This window comes from Muscardinus avellanarius (genome assembly GCF_963383645.1).
Source record: "Muscardinus avellanarius genome assembly, chromosome: 15".
In the NCBI taxonomy this organism is placed as follows: domain Eukaryota; kingdom Metazoa; phylum Chordata; class Mammalia; order Rodentia; family Gliridae; genus Muscardinus; species Muscardinus avellanarius.
Window position 1 is genome coordinate 14,024,744 of NC_137801.1, and position 13,050 is coordinate 14,037,793.

A 13,050-nucleotide genomic window follows, 5' to 3' on the forward strand; every position below is an offset into this window, starting at 1 on the left:
TCAGTGTACTTCGTAGTTCTGAACTTGTTATGGCAAAATCAGATGTCAACAAAATGGTTGCATGCTTTTGTACACAGGATCATTTTTCATAGAAACACTTCACCATTCCGTAAACACAGTTTTTCCCTTAAGGCAAAAGCCTTGGATTTTATAAACTTAATGGGGAAAAAGATTTTTCCTGCATCCATTTATGCCAAATACACCATCACGGAATAGGATCACAAGTGGAACTTCTAAATCAAATCCACCAGGAAAAGAAACCCCTTCCTACCCCCTCCCTCCCTTCCTTCCTTCATCCCTTCCTCAGTCTCTCATTCTCTTCCTTTTCTTCCCTCCCTTCATTCCTTCCTTTCTCCCCTCCTCCTGCCTCACCTTCCCTTCCTTATCTTCTCTTTCTTTTCCTTTCTTCACTTGTTCTTCTTTTGTTTTTCTTTGTTTGCTCAGTAAGTATTTTCTGAGTAGCTACGTGTGCCAAGAATTGCTCCAGGCATTGGAGGTCAACTGGTAAACATGTCATTGTAAATCGTGAACTACATGATCCCATATATAACCATTTAAATACAATATAAGTATGCAACCTCTGGGGTGGGTACTCTTACTCACAAACAACAGTCTATTAGAAGTTCCCATTTTAATGGAAATATTTAAGAAAATCTTTAGCTATATAAAGTAAAGCAATGTTTCTTCTGTTCGCTGTTGGGTCAACTCACTTTTCTTTAGCTATATAAAGTAAAGCAATGTTCCTTCTGTTAGTTGTTGGGTCAGCTCACTTTTCTGCCTATTTAGAATTTTGTTCCCCCAAATGATTTATCATTTTCTTTCAGTCATGATCTAGAGCTGAGGCTCACTCCAATCCTGGCCATACACCCCAAATAAATTGCATGGCATGGTTATGGCATTTTCCCTGTTGCAACCAATTTTAAGTCAGACAAGGAAGAGCAGGGCCATTGGAAAGGTGACATCCCACTTCCTCTGAATCTTGCCCTTCCGTAGTAGCCAAGATAACACCTGGACATGAAGAGACGCCCTTGCCTTCCACCTGTCTCCTTTTGATCTCATCTCTCACCTCCAGTCCTATTATAGACACAGACAACTCTCCATACATTCAGATGCATTTAATTATTTAGGTCATGGGGCATCTCATAGTCTTCCTGGAGAACCAGTGAGAAGTGAGCTAACCAATAACCAGGACAGAACTGCGGTTCCACTTGACAAGCACTGGTAAACATGCCACAGATCCTATTCACCAAAAATTGTGCCAGGCCAAGAGTTTAGGGGATTCTAGGTTAAATAATAGAATCAGTTAAGGGTTCTCAAACTCTTTGGTTTTGGAAATTCAGTTTGCTTTACTTCCCCGTTGCTTCAATTCTGGGTTTGGAATCACTTTACACTCTTGAAAAATAACAGGTCACCTCAAAATGTTTTAATGTGGATCATATCTAGCAATAATTAACACATTAGAAACCAAACTAAAAAATACTTTGAAATGTTTATTAAGTCTATTTAAAGTAACTAAACACATTACATGTTGACATAAATATCATACTTTTATAAAAATGACTATAATTTTTACAAGTCAGTAAATGAAAAGCAACAAGTTTCTTTGATGTTTGTCTTAATATAAGGCAGATGCTCATATTTGCTTCTGAATTCAACTGCTCTGGCATCACACATCACACAGCCTCTGGACAACTCTACCGAACACCTCTTCCTCCTCCTCCTCTTCTTCTTCTTCTTCTTCTTCTTCTTCTTCTCCTTCTTCTTCTTTTTCTTCTCCTCCTCCTCCTCCTCTTCTTCCTCCTCCTGCTTCTCCTCATCTTCCTCCTCCTCCTCCCCTCCTCCTCCTCCTCCTCCTCCTCTTTCTTCTTCTTCTTCTTCTTCTTCTTCTTCTTCTTCTTCTTCTTCTTCTTCTTCTTCTTTTCCTCTCTCTCTCTCTCTCTCTCTCTCTCTCTCTCTCTCTCTCTCTCTCTCTCTCTCTCTCCCTGAATTCCATCCATTCAAGATCCATGCCTTGTATTTGGAAAATCTGACCTAGATGCCAGCCAGTGGCCCTGTGATTACTCTAGCTCAAGGTTGTCAGGCTAATCCATGGAAGATTAATTAATACAAAGCTGTAGAATTCTTCTCAATGCCTCCAAGGCCTTGTATTGAATGGGATTTCAGCAGCCCTTTAGCTTTACTTTCCTCTTGTTTCATCTCTAGTGTTTATTTTTCATACTTGGTTTGGACCTTTCATGGATTTTAGTGTCACCAGATTTAGATATTCTCAAACTTGATAGTGCATCAGAGATTTACAGACCATTGTCCTGCCTCTATGGGGCCTCTGAGGAGCCCTTTCTCCACTTAATCATTTCAATGTCCTTGTCCAGACCACTTTTTTTCAATAATGAAATTTGCTACCACAGAAGCAAGAGAGGGGAGAAAAACCAATGCCTTTTGGAGATAGAAGGATTCAGACTTTGAGAAAATCCTCCAGGCCTTGCTTTCTTCAGCTTAAGGACAAATGGTAATATTTATCTCTCAGGCATAATAGAAGATTGCATGTGATAATGCAAATACAGAGCCTTACATGATGCTCAGCATGGTAACTATGACCTCGAATTAAGCTATTTGTAATCTGGTAGGTAAAAAATTGAGACTAAAATGGGAACTAGAGTTATTTTTGGAGGAAAAGAATGAGGGCAACAGGTTGGGATGAGAGAGAAACTAAGTCAGGCTGCAGTCTCAGCTGGACTCTACCTATAGCCTGACTTCACTGTGAATGTTGGAGCATGAATTGCATCACTGTGGCCTCCTTGAGGTAATGAGACTTCATGCTTTTACAGTTCTTTATCAGCAAGCCATTGGTTGAGGCACAGGAGGTGGGGGAAAGGACGAAAGAGAGATGCAGAGCAGTCTTGACCATATGGCTTTCAGTTTCCCCAGAGGAAGGAGATGTTGTGAGAAATTGGTCCCCTGGCCCAGGAACTAGGCTTTGGTAGACACCTAGGGAATGCAATTTTGTTTTTCTGATACCACTTACCTTCAGCCTTCTTACATTAAGGTCAGTTCATCCAGGCATAGCTTCTGCAAGATTCTGGTTGGTCACAATTCCTGAGGAAAGACACTGGAGAAATCTTGGTGAGACCAACTTGAGCTCCTGTGCTGCAGTGGTTTCTGAAAGGAACTGAGACTTATCAAGTCTCTGGTCCCCCACAGATTTTGCCTCTCCATCCTCTTTACTCCTTTAGTGTGTGCACTTGTACATGGGACTTGCATGAATCATTTGCCTAAATTCTTTTTTCTGGGAATCTGAGTCCATGATCTTCAGGCCTTCAAATATGTATATTTAGCAAGTATGGAACATAGTACCAAGAGTGACCTAGTAGATTCGGGGAGGGTCATCTCTTCCTCTTTCTGAAACAGCAGAACTTCCTCCTTAGGATCAGGGTTGTTGATGACTTTCAGACTGCAATTCCTATCTGTGCCTGCTTGTTTACTGTTCCAAAGAGACCTAGAAGGAGTCATGGCTTCATGTTAATGAGTCCTGGAAGAACACTCCCAGAACCTAAGCTTTCAGGTGCTAGAAACATAAATTCCACAAGTACTTCCCTGTGATAGTGAGTACTCACCAAGCATCACCCTCAGAACTCAATAATAACAGTTTATTTCTCTTGAGAGAGCTGCCACCCACCTTTTATCTTGAGTGCAATACTGTGCTGGGCACATGGAAGTCCCAGGAAAGGACTGGCTCAGATATCACCTACTTCCTGGAGAGAATACTTTTGGATCACCGCCAGTACCCATGTTGAGACACAGACTGTGTCTCATTTGAAACCAGCAATCGCCAGAGTGTCTCAAGCCTGCTGCTGGCCTCAAAGCCCAACTTTCTCTTGGCCCTGGCCCCACATCACTGCAGGACACCCAGGGCTTCAAAGGAGGGCCCCTGAGAGAGCTGCCTCCTCCTCACAAACACTTCTCGCCAGAGCACAGCTGAGTCAGGCTGGAAGCTAAATATTTGGATTGAATGGGAAGGAGAATGTTGTCCCTCTGAGGGGTATTTCACCCAGGCCATCAGGACAGGACCAGCCCGCAGCACCAGCATGCCGAACCCTGAGGCATTGGAAAGCAGTGGGTTCACTGAGCAATGGGCTGGGATATGTGCTGCAAACCTCCCAGATTAAGTAGTCCTCAGTGTGCACAGCAATTCCAGACTGCCCCCTCAAATCATCCTCTTCAGGACCTTCTGAATCTACCAGGTGGAATGTCTCTCTCCTTTGTGCATGCAGAAATAGAGCATCCTCTCAAAGGGAAAATGAACTTCTTAGCACACCAAAGAAGATCTTGCAATGCGACTCTAACTCATGCCTTTTGAAGGCAGATTCTCCTGCATCTATATTAATAAAGGGTTTCTGCTGAATACTGTCGTGTCCACATGCTCTAAAGGGGTAGGGAAAATATGTGTTTTAGAGACAAAAGAACTAAGTTCAAGATTTTGTTCTAGCCTTCCTCAGTTTTGTGAGCCCCTACCCCCAAGCCTGCTAGAGGTTTGATGTCATCCAGTAGGTAGACATGGCAATAAAAGCCCTCCTTACCATGTCACTGGACTACACTGGAGATCAACGGAGTCAGGCAGCGTGCTCTTCAAAGTGCTTTCCACTGCATGTGTCCCTGTACCTGGAAAAGTTGGTGATGATGATCATGCCAAAGAAATTAACCAGCACAGCCTGCAAGAAAGTAGATCTGAAATGGCTCTTACACATCATCTTGTCCATATCCTTTTTTTTACAAATGCGAACACTAGCTTGCCTAAGTTGACCTGGTAAAATGGTAGCAAAGCCAGTCTTAGATCTCCCAGGCCAGCCCTGTTTTATGGTTCTTCACCATCTCTCCATATTCCCCAATATTAGCCATCACAACACTTGTTCTCAAGAAAGTAGATGGACAGAGGGCATATCCCAAATGTCTAAGTAAAGATACTTTGACACAAGGGTTACAAGAAAATCAAATAGAACAATGAACTAAGGATGAACTGAGGTCTCATTTCTCATTTACTCAAAGTAATTTTACTCAAAATTAAAGCAGAAAACAAACAACAAAAAACCCCACTAAACTGACATCAAATATTTGCTGACCAGATTGCTTGAAGTTTCCACTGTATAAACATTCAGTCCATCACAGAGATCCCCTTTATAAGATCCCTACTGGGTGAGCAGCCGAACTTTGCTTAATTAGCAACAGTATGACCCTCATCAGACAAATATCCAGTGCTGAATAGCCCTGATTTCCAAGTGTCCATTCTGTGCAGGAGATTAGATATATCAATTGCTGGAAAATCCTTCTATGCCTTGTAGCATAACCTGTCTTCCTTTGGCTGGCAGTCACTTGACCTCAGACTTTACTATAGCTGTCTAGGATCACTTTTTACTTTAGTGTGCCAGTGCTAATCATTCACTTTGTGACACTGTCTCCTTCCTCATCGCCTGGTAATCAGGTCCTGGGTTCTTCTTTCATGCTGCTGGCTGACTTTCCAGTCTCTTTCATTGGCTGTTCTTCTTTCTTATTTCATAAATATCAGTGTTCTGGACAGGACTGACTCACAGCCCTATGAACACAATTTCCAAAAATGAATCTTCCCAGATCTCCTTAGCTTCAGACTGTGTGTCAAATAACTAGAAAACATGTCCATTTGTATGTCCCACAGGTATCTCAAATTTGACATGTCTGAAACTGAAGCTCCTTTCTCTAATCCTCTAAAAACATTTCTGTGATCCTGTATGTTCTATTATTCCCCATGCTACTCAAAATCATAGACATCCTCTTTATCCCTCTTTTCTTTGTACATATCTCAGCTCCTTTGCACTACATTTGCACAACCTTTTGAACCTAAATTTTCTTTATCTTTACTCCTGCTAGTTTAAGTCTGACCCATTTTAGGGGAAACTTTCAGATTCTAGAATGGAGTTTTGGTAATTAACCCATCATGCTTCCACTGGACTGATCTTTCTAAAGGGAGATGAGCATGTTCATTCTTTTCTTACTAAAAATCAGCTCTTCATTATCATTATCAGAGGATAAGGAACAGATTGTCCATCATGGGCTAAGGAATATGTCTTAGTGATTTTTATGTTGCTAATGACTGAATATCTAAACCAGGTAATTTTTAAGGATTAAAGTTGCTTTATCTCATATCTGTAGAAGCTCAAGTTTGAGAGGCCATATTTTGTGATGTCTTCTAGGTTGTGGGAAATTTCTCAGAATCCTAAGGCAGCAGATGCCATATCATGATGATACAGAGCAAGATCTCGTCTACTTCTAACTTAATTCCAAAGGTCTCACCTGTAAATACCATAGTCAGAGGAAGTGTCCATCATTCTAATACCTCACTATGGGGATTAAGTTTCAACATGGTGTTTCAGAGGGGGCAAATCATAGCAGCGTCCTTGATGACCCAGCTTACTACTTACCAAGTTAATTTCTGTTTAATCCCCCAATGTTCTCTGAGATCTTCTTACATTAAAGTATCATCATTTCATCTAATATATTGTGCTCTTTCTGGACTCTGGTCTTTATCTCCACCTATTTTACTCTCTGAGATGCTCTGTCTTTTAAAGGCTATATTTGATTACTTCCCACTTCCTGAAAAGAATCGCCTTTGTTACTCCTTCTTCATCCTTTCTAGGCAAAGCTAGCACATGCCTCAGCTAGGGTATCATCTTATAGACATGGACATTTTCTATGTCACTTATACTTTATGGTGAACATTTAGATAATGCACACTAAGCTTTTTAAATTTGTCTTTTTTTTTTTTTTTGCGGGTCTGGGGATGGAACCCAGGGGCATTTGACCTCCGAGCTACATCCCTTGCCCTATTTTTTATTCTTTATTTTGAAACCGGGTCTCACTGAGTTGCAGAGGGCCTCACTAAGTAGCTGAGGCTGTCCGCGAACTGCGATCCTCCAGGTCTCAGCCTCCCGGATGCTGGGATTACAAGCGTGCACCACCACACCCGGCTTAAATTTGTCTTTACTTCATATGTTTAACACAGTCCTGGGATATTGTAGATGCTCAAAGCTATTGGATGATCTAGGTGAGGTGGTGCACGCCTATAATCACAATACTTAGGAGGTTGAGACAGGAAGATTGCAGGTGTAAAACCAGCCTCAGCAGCTTATGGAGCTCTCAGAAACTTTGTGAGACCTTGTTCCCAAACAAAAATTGAAATAGGGTTGGGGTATAGCTCCGAAGTAGAATACTTCTGCTTCAGTCCCCAGTACTATGCAAACACACACACACACACACACACACACACACACACACACACACACATTATTTGATGAATTTTTTTTTTTCGGGTCTGGAAATGGAACCCAGGGGCATTTGACCTCCGAGCTACACCCCCTGCCCTATTTTTTATTATTTTGAAACCAGGTCTCACTGAGTTGCAGAGGGCCTCACTAAGTAGCTGAGGCTGTCCACGAACCGCGATCCTCCAGGTCTCAGCCTTCCGAATGCTGGGATTACAAGCGTGCGCCACCACGCCCGGCTGCTGAATTATTTAATAAAAAATAACTACTTCAATAGCGCTAGAGTGAAATTATCTCTAGTTACTCAGTCAACTAAACTGACTTTTTACCACTTAAATCTAACTCAAAAATTCTTCCCATGTATAGTTAAAAAAAATCACTGGACACATGAGTCTCATGCAGAAAATAAAAGACAATTAGATACTAAAACAAAGTCTTATCTCCAGCTCACTAATTACCAGATCCCAGCATGGCATGTCTGAAAGAAATTATTGAGCGTATCAATTGGTTGGCAGCAGCCAAGTTTTAGGGAGCTTCTCTTTAATCCCCTCCCTTCTTCTCTCTGATGGTTCTTGCTTTCTCTGTTGCCTAGTTCATTGTCAGTCAATAGCTATTAGTGTCTGCTTGGTTGAGCTGTTTGTCCTTTATTGTTATTGAGGTCTTTAGATTTTCCATCTGGATCCAACTAGATGATGATATGCTGATCGTTGAAAAAATATCTTTCTACATTATTAATGTCTTTCTACATTATTCTGTCCCCTGATCTAAGAAATTTTCAAAAGGTACACTAACAAACTCATTTTTAATTAGATTTTATTTAGTTTGGGTTGAGTTCTAGTGGGACTCTTTTTCTTTTTTTTTTTTTTCTTCTTTTTTTTTTGGTGGTACTGGGGTTCCTGGAAACCCTTTTAGCTCCGGGCTACACTCCCAGACCTATTTTTATATTTTTATTTGGAAACAGGGTCTCTTATACACCAGCGTGGCTGGCTTTGAATCTGCGCAATCCTCCTGTCTCTACCTCCCAAGCGCGGGGATTACAAGCGTGCGCCACCATGCCCAGACTATTGGACTCTTCATGCTGTATCTGTTATGTCCACTATTGGCTCTGTGGCTTGGTGTCATAATGTAAGGCATTATACAACAGATTTTTTTTTCTTTTTATATCTTCTCTTCCCCCCAAAACCTGCCCAGTTAAGACCATTTGTCACAGGGACTATATGTCAGAATGAATAAGAGAAAATAGAAGCCAATTCTTAACTATTAAATATTAAAAGTTTGATGCTATGAGCATGATAGAGATACTTAGAAAGCTAGTGTATTTATGAAGACTGAGATGCTCTATCCTATCCACCTGACTGTAGCCATGAGGGAATCTACAAACTAGGGAGGAGAAGCAGAGTAAGAGGAAGTCACTAGGTTAGATATTTGTGTATGACTGGTTCCTGTCCTCCCCCACCTTGTTATCTCTTTTGATAAATAGGTAATCTTACAAAGTAAAATGATGGTGATTATTTAGTGTGCTATCTATCATAAGGGATCAATAGTTGTTCATATGAATAAAATATTTACGGCAACTGTTGTCGTTACTTTAATTGTTGCTATTCTTATTCCATGTTGAGCTAATAAGTAACTGTCAATAAACAAAAGCTTTCGTATGACTCCAGAACATGACTCCATGACACATCTCCCAATGTATATCTTATCCTGTAGCAGAATCAGATTCCCATGTGTCTGACCATGTTTTTGTTCATAACTTTGCCAAATTGCCTCATTAATTTAGAACATTTGGAGCACAGAATTTTTGCCTCTTGATTTTGAGCCTGAGGACTTTGAATAAAATTATTATCTTCAGGATTTTGTCCATACTACTAAATTTTCATTGAATTAATAATTACTTGAGTGAATTATATAAAGCTAATTAAATCCTTGATCAACTAAACATTTTATTTCCAGCTATATTTTAAATTATTTTCAACTGAGAAATTAAATATCTTCTAATAATATAAAGGAAGATTTAATTTATCTATTTTAAGCAATAACAAATATTTCTTATCATTTTTAAGTGTAAATCTTTTGGGGGGTTTTATTTAGTTTTTATTGGTGCACTGTAGTCATAATTTCTTAAATCATAGTTTATTTTCATGGAAACTGTTTCTACTAAGGTCAATTTTCCAAGGTTGGATCTTAAAATTCTACATTTTTACTTTTCTCTTATCAACAGATTTTATCATCTCTAGAGTTTTAGCCTTTGCCCAATTTGCATTGTGATTAGTAGTATTTTTTTGCATTGTAGAAAATCCTGAGGATGATTTTTAGAAAACGAGAAAGAGAAAGACAGAGGAAACTAAATGAGAGAGAGAGAGAGAGAGAGAGAGAGAGGGAGAAAGTGTTCCTGGAGGACACAAGTAAGGCAAGTAAGGGAGAAAGAAAAAGGTTTTACATTTACAAAAATATCAAAAGGGTATCTGAACAGATCTAAATCTAGGGTTTTTACATATGGCAGCTAAAGTAGAAGATACCCACATAAATCTAATTTTGAGATAAAAATAATTTTTTAGCCTAAGTATACCCCCAAGTTATGACTCATATCTAGAATGTCCTCTGAAAGGTGGATCATGTGTTAAAGGTGAGCTCTCCAATTCAGCGATGCTCAGAGTTGGGGCACTGAGGAAGTGAAGATCATGAGGTATCTGATCTCATCAGTAGATTAATCCATTTAACATTGACTGGACTACTCAGTGGCAGAAGTGGTGTGTGGGGGTGTTCCGCTTGGAGGGAGTAGATCACTTGAGCATGTCCTAGAAGGACATTGTTGTCCCTGGCCTCTTCCCTCTACCCATTTCTGGTCTTCATTAGCTCAGCATCTTTCCTCTGCCACATGCTTCTGCCATGATGTTTGTCTCAACCCCGATCAAAAGCACTGGAGCCATCTGACTCCAGACTGAAATCTCAGAAGGCAAAGCAAATCGTGTTTCCTTTGTGTCAGGTGTTTTGCTCGCAATGATGACAAGCTGATACACCCACCCTGATGCCAGATTTGTTGTTTATTTAAACTTAGAATTTAACTGGCATTGTCCACTAGAAGATCTGAGAAGATGGAATTTAGAGGTGAAAAGAGGCCAGAACTGTCCTCATGTCCTGGTAGACCAAGATCTGACATACACTAGGGACATCAAGTCAATCTGGGGGACACAACATTGAATCAAAAAGATGGTAGTGCCCCCTTTTAAAGGTCATTTGCCCATTTTTCTAAGCATCAAGTCCAATTTAAGTTAGAGGTGATTCTTAGTTTGTGATATTTATTTATTTATTTATTTATTCATTCATTCATTCATTCATTCATTCATTGTGGTACTGGGGGTGGAACCCAGGGGCTTTTCTACCTCCAGGCTATACTCCCAGACCTAATTTATACTTTATTTGGAAACAGGATCTCACTAATTTTCTGAGAGCCTTACTAAGTAGCTGAGCCTGGCTTCGCACCTGTGTGATTCTCTGTCTCAGCCTTCCAAGTGCAGGGATTACAAGTGTGTGCTACCATGCTTGGCTAGTTCCTGATCTTTAAAACAGCAATGCATTCACACTGATTTTAAAAGTACTGAATGTCATTTTAGAAAATCAAGAGAACATACAGAGCATTTAGAAGAGATGAAAGAGAGGTACGTTCTTCATCTGTTCTTCTAGGCATATGCATTAATAAGATTTTTGGTTTGTATTTTTTTAATTGTGACAATAGTCTGACATTGTCTTAAATTGTACTTTTAAAATCAACATTATTTTACCATTGTTGGGTATAATTAGAATGCACAAATTTTAGTGGGTGTATATTATATCACATTGCCAATTTATAATTTCTTAATAATTTTCTTATTTTTGAAACTTAGATGATTTATAATTTGTGCTAAATATAAAAATGACATTGTGAATAAGTACATAAGTTTTATCAATATATTTCAGTATGCCCTTGAGAGTATTTCTAAAGTTTTTTGTATGCCACTTGAACTCATTCTACTAGCTAGTATCTGGCTAAGTGTAGTGATTTAATTATTCAATGAAACAATAGTTTTTTTTCTATTAGAATAAAATTATTTCCACTAGCCACAAAATAATATTCTGTACAAATCAGAAGATCAGTTGATATCTTTGAATCTCTGTAGGAGGGAAAAAAAGAAACAACAACATATTCTAGATGGCTGTGGAGGTAGAATACAAAGGAAAGTGGGAAGTTGGGGAAGGTAGGTTTTATATCAACAGGAGAAAAAGCATCCTGAAAGTTCAATGAGCAACAAGAATTACTCCCTCAAATGACAGTTATTGTGAGTTTTCTGAAAGCACTGTTGAGAAGCAGTATGAGAAGATGCTTTAATTCTAGGTATTCTAATCCCTGGCTGTGTGATCTGGGGTAAGTGTTATAACCTCACTGTGCTTCAGCACCCTCATCCGTAAAATTAAAATTAGTCCTAATAGGAGGTGTTAGATTAATAATAATCTATATATAGCACAAGACACTAGAACTATACTAAGGAACTAAGGATCTACTAAATAGTAAGTATCCTTCTGGTGGTGTTAGTATAGACAGGTTTAATTAGGCAGTATGATTGGATAACAACTTTCAAATTTTTTTGAGTCTGTACTAGGTCTACAGATGTCAATGTACTGGAACAGCAATGTCACTGCCAAAGGCCCTCCTGGCATTCGACACGGTACACTCGGATCTGTTTGTTTCCAAGTCTGTGCCTCATTATTTACCTTTTTTGAAAAAAACCAACTTCAGTGCTCTGTCACTTTGCAAGCAGGGTGGGGGTCAACTGTTGCTTTGTAGCTTGTCCATTCTGGAATCAAATAGCTGCCTTGTAAAAGAAGTGTTGCAATCTTTAAATGCCCATAAATAAGGACTTGAACATTTATCTCACATCATGTGATTTGGTAAAAGTAAACAGAAAGTCTTTCAGTGGAAGAGGGGAGGTGATGAGTGAGGAAAATGAAGCAAAACAGGAGGGTTAGGTCAAGAACTTGCGTTCACTGTAAATACGTGAAGAAGTAAAGAGGACATAGTACAGGAAAGGTCAGCTCTCTGCATGACCAGCAAGGCCAGCGCACACAGATACGGGCAGGCAAGAGCTGCTAGTGAAAGCAAGCGCCCTTGTGTGGTCTTAAGGACTTGCTCCCTATTTGCGTCACTCCCTGAAATTTTCTCATTTATGATCCCAACCTCCCTCCCAAAAGTAGCCAGAGGGGTGCATTAAAACAAGAAGTTATCTTCTACTTGGGAAACTGTCACTTAATTGGAACCAGGATTAACATCCATAAGAGAGAAAGGGTCACAGAGAGCGTGATCACCTGCTCGCTAACAGTCTAGACTTGGGGGAAACAAATCCCTAGCACCAGCCATCCCCAAACTGCTCCAGAGTAAAAGTAGACAGAGGCCCCACTTTAAATAATCAAAAGTGAATATTGGATGACTGTTCTGTATGGAAGTGATTGTTGGGAATAAAAATAAAATTGTTGCACAGAAGCTTCTCAACTGCATGCCACCCCATCAGAGATTTGAAGAGATAGCCTAAAGATCGGGCGGAAATATGTGCCAGCTACTCTTATGATAGAGGACTAATATCTAGAATATATAAAGATCTCAAAAAAAACTAACACAAAAAACTCAACCCAAAAATGAGCAATTGGACTGAATAGATACTTCTTAAAAGAAGAAATACAAATGACCGAAATGTTCAACATCATTAGAAAACATGGAAATGTAAATCAAAAC